A 9,850-nucleotide genomic window follows, 5' to 3' on the forward strand; every position below is an offset into this window, starting at 1 on the left:
AATAATAGTAATAATAATAATATAATAATAATAGTAACATCGTTAGGAATGAGAACCCAGGTTCGAAATTTCCCCAAGACACCTGACGAAGGCTGGAGGGTATATCAGCCGAAACGTTGTGTTAACAACAAACAAGATGAGGAGAAATATCCGTCAAATGTAAATAATGTAAATATATTTTTACATTTATTTATTTAACAGTATTTAACAAATAGGTTTATTGTCAATTAAAAGATTTCGATTAAAAAACATATATAAAATCAAATTGCCCATAAAAGTATTTGCTGTCCACGGACCCCCTGTGGTCCGCGGACCACAGTTCGAAAACCCCTGGTTTAGACTGAGAGGAAACGTACAAAACAAATGTGTTCAAACTACGACTATTGCCTTGAGAGAAATACTGTAGGCCAGGTTAGATTATCTAAGGTGTTCTTTATAAATGACGGTAGGCTGTGACTTGAGGGAGATTTGGTTGTTGTTTCTAACAGGTCGAGCGATTGCATAAAGACTTTGTCGTTGGTTCGTCAGAGATTTTTAGCCAGCACAGCGACAAAGCTGCACGCGCGCACGCATATACACGTAGCCGCGTGCAGACACGCCTTTTCAAAACACGCAGACGTACTCGTGCATACACCAGTTATATACATGCATAAACATCCTTGCATATTCATGCAGATACACTCTCATATAACCACACAGACATACTCACGTTTACACACGCGTATATACACAACAGTTTTATATAAACACAGTCAAACTCACAGATACACACACACACCCGCGCATACGCAAGCAGACACGCTCATTTGTAAACCTACGTATACACAAGCAAACGTTTTCTTTGTATCGAAATTTAAAGACTAAAAATAAATATGCAAATAAAGAACGTTGTTACCCTACAAAATTAAATAGAAACACACATACAAAAAAAAAAAAACAAGAAAAAACAAAATCTCGAAGACACTATAAACACTTCGAGCACACATATCCGAGAGAAAATGGGGTATTATATATAGAAAGAGGTGTACAGTAAATAAATATAGAGGTACAGGTTACTAGAAGAGAATGGAGTGAAGAAATTAATGGAAACAAAATAAAGCAAAATAATAAAATGAAATCAGGCTGCGGTGGTAAAATATAAAATAAACGCAAGGAGTAAATCTTGGTTAATTGCCAATTATGCCGTAAATGAATTTGGTTAATCTCATGTTAATGTGCAGCTTCCTAGAAAAAAAACAAAAATGTTTGGTAATTTTGCAACTGACTTTGCGCCATTCTAAACAACGAGCGAACCTCTATGTGGTCGCCCGCTTTGCTAGAAATAACAAAACGTGCCTTAACTCATACCCTACAGTTTTAAAAAACATGAAGGAAGAACTCATAAGGTACCGTACTTGATGGCGATATATAAAGACGAGATGGTCTTTAATTATGGATTTTGAACGGGGTTGGTCTGAGGCCAGGAAAAACATCAATGTTTAAGGAAATATAGGATTTCATTATTTAAAAATATGAACGAAATATTCTGATTTTGATACAGGTCTGTAATTTGGCAGAATTAATATTTCATAAATTGAACATCCTGAAGCTACCTAATATCCTGAAATATGTCTAATAATAAAAATGCTTTCCTTGTTAACCACAACGAGTTGATAAAAGCGTTGCAGACACTTGCGAAAATAAAAATAATAATTATTATCCTTTCAAATCTGGGCGCAGGGCCAACGATTTTGAAGGGTTGGGTTTAGTCGATGCCATACACCCTATTATAATTATTATGTATCAAAAATAAGAAAATAAAAAGGGTAACAGTTAGGGCTAATGTCCAGTTTAGAATGAAAAAAAAAGACTGATATAAAACCAGTGATAATTCACGGCCGTAAAAATACAGTTAATAAAATTCTTAAAATAAGATAAATTGACGTTTAGAGCAAGGTCCTGGGAAAAGATAAGTTGTGATATTTAGAGAACGGTGTTTCAGTTTATGTTAGCGTTGACCACGACAGAGCTACTAAAATAATCTATTAAAAAAAAAAATCCCAAATCTAGTCTATTTTGTTTCTTCTTTTTATAAACATAAAACAAGAGAAAAATGTTGCACTTACAAAGAGAGTTCAGTCGGCAGACTTGAGTGAGATTCTAGCAGCTAGCTACACTGTCAGAGAAATAATGACAAGAACTAATAACGTTGTACTGACACCAATACCATCCCCTCACAGTTTGCTCTCTCTCTCTCTCTCTCTCTCTGCCCCTCTTCTCTCTCTCTCCCTCTCTCTCCTACCCTTCGTTTCGTTGCATTAACAGACAAGTTAGCTGCAATGTATTGGATCCGTCACAGTCCAACTCTGATTTCTTCGCTCTATGCTCACTGTGTTCGTGCTGATAAGCTGTTTTTACCATTTCTAGACTTGGAAATGAAAAACCGCCGAAAAGTCGGATAGTTAATTACTACCACCACCACCGGCGGCGCCGTCGTCGCCACCGGCGCCGTCGTCGTCGCCGCCATCACCACCACCACTGCCATTACCCCACCCCCACCTTTTTTTCAAGTATCTATGTCAGATTCTTTAACACAATCATGAACATCACACACCCTTGCTTTTATTTTTATTTTTAATAGTTTGTACAGGACAGATTTATTTTAATGGTCCCGTTAAAATAGGGGTAGGGGTAAGGGTAGGGCAAAATTAAAAAAAGACCGGGGCAAAATGAGTAATTTCTGATTTCTTATTAGATTCTCCTTACTTGTTTGAAATCATCACATTGCAGGTACTGCATCATGATTTTGTGCTGCTGCATCATCTTTAGAAGAAGTAAAAATTGGTCAGCATAGATGCTGAAGATGTGGGCACTTTTCGTTTCAAGAAATATTTCCTCAACTTTGACTCGATTGTAATTGAGGCTGCTAATAAAATCTTGAGATAATTTTTGGTGTTTAACAATCGATACTCTTTTCTCTGTTGGATTCCAAGTGAATTTTTTCCCTACACTCATGTCTAATTTGATAATTTTCAATTTTCAGAAAATGGGGTCAAATTTTCTAAATTTTCTAAAATGGGGTAAAATGAGTAATGACTAATTTCAGTTATTTTTTCTCTTCAGCTGTATGGTGTGCAAATATATCACGAAGAGAGAGAGACACTCCAGCAGATCGTGAACAAGCTGTAGGGAATATTTTATGTTGAGTTTTTTTTTTTTATATATTTAGTTGAGTCTCGTTAATTTCATATATGTTATTTTTTTCTGATCCTCTTTCATTTGATTTAGGCATAGGAGCGGCTGTGTGGTAAGTAGCTTGCTTACCAACCACATAGCTCCGGGTTCAGTTCCACTGCGTGGCACCTTGGGCATGTGTCTTCTACTATAGCCTCAGGCCGACCAAAGCCTTGTGAGTGGATTTGGTAGATGGAAACTGAAAGATGTGTGTGTGTGTATATGTTTGTTAATCTCTCACAAAATCGTAAACTTTTACAAATGAACATGGCTTTTAGAAACCTATAACTTCACAGTTGGCCTCTTTTAAATAAGTCCTATTACCATTGTTATAATAGATTTCTTTAAATAAATGCTCTTGTTGACCAGAACGAAAGAGACTGTTTTGTTGGGGAAAATATAAAATTTACATAGATACTGCAGTGGTATAGGAGGGGGTGAAGCGTTTATTCTCTAACATTAACAAAAGAAGTATTAGCCAAGCATGGATTTGTATGGTAGAGAAAGGGTTGGTGAGTTGATTATTGAGTTATGAGATGAATAGATTTATGTATATATTCGAGTGATACTTATGGCACAAAGGTGCTCATTCAATTGTGTCTTAATTGATTTATGATTAAAGGTCTATGGAAAATTGATTTAACATACATAAATACATAAATACATACATACATACATACATACATACATAAATACATACATACATTCATACATACATACATACATACATACATACGTACGTACATACATACATACATACATACATACAAACATACATACATACAAACATACATACATACATACGTACGTACATACATACATACATACGTACATACGTACATACATACATACATACATACATACATAAATACATACATACATACATTCATACATACACATACATACATACATACATACAAACATACAAACATACATACATACATACGTACATACATACATACATACATACAAACATACATACATACATACATACGTACATACATACATACATACAAACATACGTACATACATACATACATACGTACATACATACATACATACAATGGGTTTCCACAGCAATATGTCAACCAAATTCACTTACAAGGCATTTTGGGATTAGGGCTATTGTAAGAGACACTTGCCATAGTGAACTTCTTAACCACACAGCCATGATTTCTTTGAAATGTGTTGATGATTTTTCAGTTTTGTGATATCTCTTCTCTAGGTGTCTACTGCTAATTTACTGTTTCCTATTTGAATCAAAACCTCTGCAAACTGACCCTCCTCTAACTGTATATCCCTATGCCTTGTGAGTGAATTTGGTGGAAACCCATTGTGTGTGTGTGTGTGTGTGTGTGTGTGTGTGTGTGTGTGTGTGTGTGTGTGTGTGTGTGTGTGTGTGTGTGTGTGTGTGTGTGTGTGTGTGTGTGCGTGTGTGCGTGCCTTTGTGCTTGTGTTTGTCCCCCAACTCATGTTGGCTTGTGAGACTGATAGAGTTAGTACCAGACTTAAAAAAATAAGCACTAGGATCAATCTGTTTGGTATTTCCTTCAAAGCAATACCCCACTATGGCTGTAGTCTAATGACTGAAATTGATAAAAGGTAAAAAGGTATAATTATTATGAGAATGGAGTATTTCTTGAAGGCTGAAGACAACTTCTTCTTATACTGCTGGAATATTTCTGTGGTACTGCTGTACCTACTGCAATTGCTCATCACCCATGAAATAAATCTAAAGAAACTTTAGGTATTCATTAGATAAGAGCAAAACAGAATCAGTAAAATGGTAAAACTGTCTGAACCCTAAAAGGTGGCACTCATCCTTGTGGTAATTTGAAAGCAGGTGATGTAACTTTACATGTTTGCCCAGAAATACTGGAAGCCTCTAGTGAGGCTATGTAAGTTGACTTCTGTAGTTAAGGAGGTTCAGTGAGTTGTGGGGAAAGCCCTTTGTCACTAGTACAACACAGCCCAGGAGATTTACCATCTCATTTTTTTACTCTGCAGTGTTTATAGATGCACACATGCCACCTCTCAGAATTGTAGAATCCACTTCATAGTTGATGGATGTGTCACGATGAAAGGCAGCAAGTCTCTTGTTCTGCCACATACTTGTTGTCATTGCTATGCAGCAAGTTGTGCTTGCATTTAAGTTGGAGTTTCTGATGCCCAGCCTACTGAATGCCTGACTAAAACTGCAGCTTCTTTAGAAGTCTCCTTTTCCATAAGAGTTTCTACTGCACTCAGTTTTGCCTGTCTGGTTCTCTGCTCTATTATTCAAGCTATTCTCCCTGTTAACAACTCTCTTTTTCTCTCTTATCATTTTTTTCCTGCATCTACATTTACACTTGCAGAACATTGCCTCAGAAGTCTCATTTACAAACAATTATTGTCTGTAAAAAGCAGTAAAAGAAAAAAATTACCAAATACAAAATCTCTGAAGAAATTTGATTAAATTATTAACACATGCTGCTGTTTTCCTCCGCATCTGTTTCCAAGTTACATGAAATATAATAGAAAATTATGCCTTGTCTGGTTCACTGGGTGGCAAGTTGAACTTCTCTCTCTCTCTCTTAAAGATTTTTAAAATCTCTCTGTTCATTCTTTTTCTTGCTTGTGCATATGCACTTATAGAATATTGTTTCTTAGATCCTATTTATAAAGAATTTATTGTTTGTAAAGAAAAAAAAAAATATAATTTTAGACTTGTTTATAAATTTAGTTAAATGTGAATTTGGTACAGACAATAACTTCTTTATACAAACAATAACTTCTTTATACAAACAATAACTTTTTTTCTGCAGATAGTAACTTTGTTTTTATAGACAATAACTTCTTTATAAAGGGCAAAGTCGACCTCAGCAGAATTTGAACTCAGAACGTAGTGACAGGCAAAATATTGCTAAACATTTCGCCTGGCATGCTAACAATTCTGCCAGCTCACCATCTTACTACTACTACTACTACTACTACTACTACTACTACTACTGCTACTGCTGCTGCTGCTGTAACTACTACTACTACTATTATATATATATATTATTAATATTTTGAACTAATAGATATAAGTCAATTAGAAGATGGAAAATAAGATTGTACAGAATAAAGTTTAATACCAATCCATCTTCTCGTTACTTAATGTGTGTGTGTGTGTGTGTGCAAAACAGACTGATAAAATAAGCACCAGGTTTTTAAAAAGAACAAGCAATAGGGTCAATTTGCTTAATTAAACTCTTCAAGGATGTGTTTTACTTTTTGAAACAATCAAAAAGTAAAAAAGATGAAAGATATGTCAGCGGCACATTATGGCTGAGATAGTTGTTTAACGTGGAGGCGCAATGGCCCAGTGGTTAGGGCAGCGGACTCGCGGTCATAGGATCGCGGTTTCGATTCCCAGACCGGGCGTTGTGAGTGTTTATTGAGCGAAAACACCTAAAGGTCCACGAGGCTCCGGCAGGGGATGGTGGCGAACCCTGCTGTACTCTTTCACCACAACTTTCTCTCACTCTTTCTTCCTGTTTCTGTTGTGCTTGTAATTCAAAGGGCCAGCCTTATCACACTCTGTGTCACGCTGAATATCCCCGAGAACTACGTTAAGGGTACACGTGTCTGTGGAGTGCTCAGCCACTTGCACGTTAATTTCACGAGCAGGCTGTTCCGTTGATCGGATCAACTGGAACCCTCGACATCGTAAGCGACGAAGTGCCAACAACAACAACAGTTGTTTAGCAAAATTTCTGTTGCTTCAAGTTCTGAAAGGATGCAGAGACTGGTCTGAGACAGCTTAGAATCTCCTCATGTAACATACAACTGTAGGAAAATGCTGCTGTCTCAGTATCTGAATTAGAAGCAGGGTAAGGTGGAGTGGTTAGTTATTTCTGTTGTACTGATAAAGTCTAGAGAAAACGGAGGTGGTCCTACAATGAGCAACTGGTACATGGCCTGATGTTTCTGAACTTTATCTGTCAAGCCTATTCCTTCATAAGCTTTAATAGCACTTGAGATAATGGCCAGAAGAGCTTCATGAGAGTGTGAGCTACTAGAGAACAATCTCACCAGCATACTGTGGGTATTTCAATGATCTCAGTTTTGATTTGGGTTTGGTGGCAGCTGGCAGCCTTTTGATGTTGAAAAGATACTAGTCTTGCTGGAAGTTGATAGTGAATACCATCTCATTTTCTTTCTTTCTTTCTTTCTTTCTTTCTTTCTTTCTTTCTTTCTTTCTTTCTTTCTTCATAACAGTGTGGTTACAGAGATGAGGAAGATATTTAAGAACATCATGACCAACCATTCAAGATTACATGGTGGAGAAAATTCTCGAATTCGCATGAGCAACCAAATTTTCTGAGGACTTGCTACTGGAATTCCCTGTTTATAATGTCAAGTGTCTTTAACATATCCCCCCCCACAAAAAAAAACGGTGAAGTGGCCATGGTGTTACTCTTTGCATTTCTCCTTGTAGTTACCAGTTTTCACTCTCCTGTACGAGTGAGAGGCACGAGTTACATACACCAAACATATCAAGAATCTGGAAATCTTTCATCAAACAATATTAGCAGCTTTCATCCTCATTGTCCTCAACATCATCATTTAGCGTCCATTTTCCATGCTGGCATGGGTAAGATGGTTTGACTGGAACTGGTAAGCTGGAGAGCTGCACCAGGATTTAGTCTCTTTGGACCTGGTTTCTATGGCTGGATGTCCTTCCTAATGCCAAGCACTCTACAAAGTGCACTGGGTGTCTTTTACATGTCACCAACATAGGTACCTTTTACATGTCACTAACATGAATGCCTTTTACATGTCACTAACATGGATGCCTTTTACATGTCACCAGCACTGGCCACAATTACGATTTCACTTAGCTTGACATGTCTTTTGAAGCACAGCAAATCCCCAGAAGTCATGATCACTTGTCATTGCCTCCATGAGACTTAACATCTGAAGATCATATTTCACCACCTCGTCCCATGTTTTCATAAGTCTATTTCTTCCACAGGTTCCCTCCATGGTTAGAAATTGGCACTTCTTTATGCACCTGTCCTCATCCATATGCATCACATGACCATACCAGCACAGTCTTCTTTTTTGCACACTACATCTGATACCCTTATACTCAATTTTCGTCTCAAGACACCCTGTCGTTCATGCAACTAACATTGCATATTCAGTGAAGCATACTAGCTTCATTTCTTTCAAATCTTTGCATGTCCTCTGCAGTTACAGCTCATGTTTCATTGCTATGTAGTATGGATCTTTGCACACACACCTCATATTAACAGCCTTTCACTTTGAGTGAGAGGCCCTTTGTTATCAACAAAGGTAGAAGCACTCTAAACTTTACCCAGTCCATTCTTATTCTAGTAGCTATGCTCTCGGAGCATCCTTCTTCCTTGCTGACTTAGTCAACAAGGTAATGGAAACTATCTATACTTTTAAGCATACCCCCTGCCTCAAGCAATTGACAAAGTCTATTTTCTGTACATTCCTAGTGTTTATCATACTTACACATCTGCCACACACAAAGACTGCTTTCTATGTTAACCTTCCTCTGATACTGTTGCACCACTTCTGTACCTCTAGCTTGCACTGAGTACTCCTTATGGAGTTTCTACCTACACCTTTTCTACATATTGAGCAGAGAGATCCCTCTCCACAATATACAGACATATATTCAGTCACCTGGTGAGATATGATATGCACAACAAAATCCTCCACAGGCCCAAAGTTAGCAGCTTTGAATCCTTATTCTATATGCATCAGTTGTGATGACTCAGATACACAGTATTTCTAAGGATCCTGTATGGCTTAGCTACACCATCATCAAAGAATAGCTGAAGATTAATTTGAACAGAAGAAACAATAATGCTTTAATTAGTGAAACCTACCTTTCCCCACTGTGCACTTTAGCAGTCGCACAGTCGAATAGTAATAAACAATATATAGGAGAAATATACTGTTAATAGAAGTAAGAAGAGGTACAGCAAAACATCTAGATGTTATAATTGCAACAGAAGCTGGGGCGCACTGTATTGGATTGTTTAGTTATTTGAGGATTCATAAACAAACAAGTCACTGGTTATTAGATTTGCTGGGTAAACAGTTAAGCATATGCAAGTAGATGTGTGTGTGTGTGTGTGTAAATATAATTTGTATGTATTAATGTATGTGTGTATGCATGTATTTGTGGATGTGTTTATGAATGGCTCTCTTTTTCTCTGTGTGTGTGTGTGTGTATACAATACATCCATACCAAATAGAAAATTCTATTGAAAGGTAACATTAGGAAACATATTTGATGTTGTGTCTTCATTCTTATGTTTTGTTATATTTCTTTCTGTGGGTGTTGATCAATGGAGCATTGATGTCATCCATTTATTATTACAACAGGAATTTAGATGAGTGTATTCATTGTATACATACATATATACATACATATATACATACATACAAACATGCATACACATACACAGACATGTATGTATATATGTATGATGTATGTATTTATATTATTAAAACTGATGATTCATTGTGTTACACATACTCATGTCTGTCCTAATTTTCTTGGTACATATTTTCATAAGACAAGTGTTATGGATGCCAATCCCTACAGGAGTGGCTGTGCAGTAGGAAGCTG

The 9,850-nt window shown here is 36.8% G+C and overlaps 1 protein-coding gene across 1 annotated transcript in view; it reads right to left on the reverse strand.

Moving 5' to 3' along the window:
- The window catches only part of LOC106871273 (gelsolin-like protein 2), a 78,702-nt gene extending 76,454 nt beyond the window's left edge, over positions 1–2,248 (reverse strand). The window contains exon 1 of the mRNA XM_014917636.2: positions 2,106–2,248. The gene's annotated coding sequence lies outside the window, so the exon portion shown is untranslated. The remainder of the gene's footprint in view (positions 1–2,105) is intronic.
- Between the last annotated feature and the right edge of the window lie 7,602 nt (positions 2,249–9,850).

Source organism: Octopus bimaculoides, chromosome 5 (assembly GCF_001194135.2).
Source record: "Octopus bimaculoides isolate UCB-OBI-ISO-001 chromosome 5, ASM119413v2, whole genome shotgun sequence".
NCBI lineage: Eukaryota > Metazoa > Mollusca > Cephalopoda > Octopoda > Octopodidae > Octopus > Octopus bimaculoides.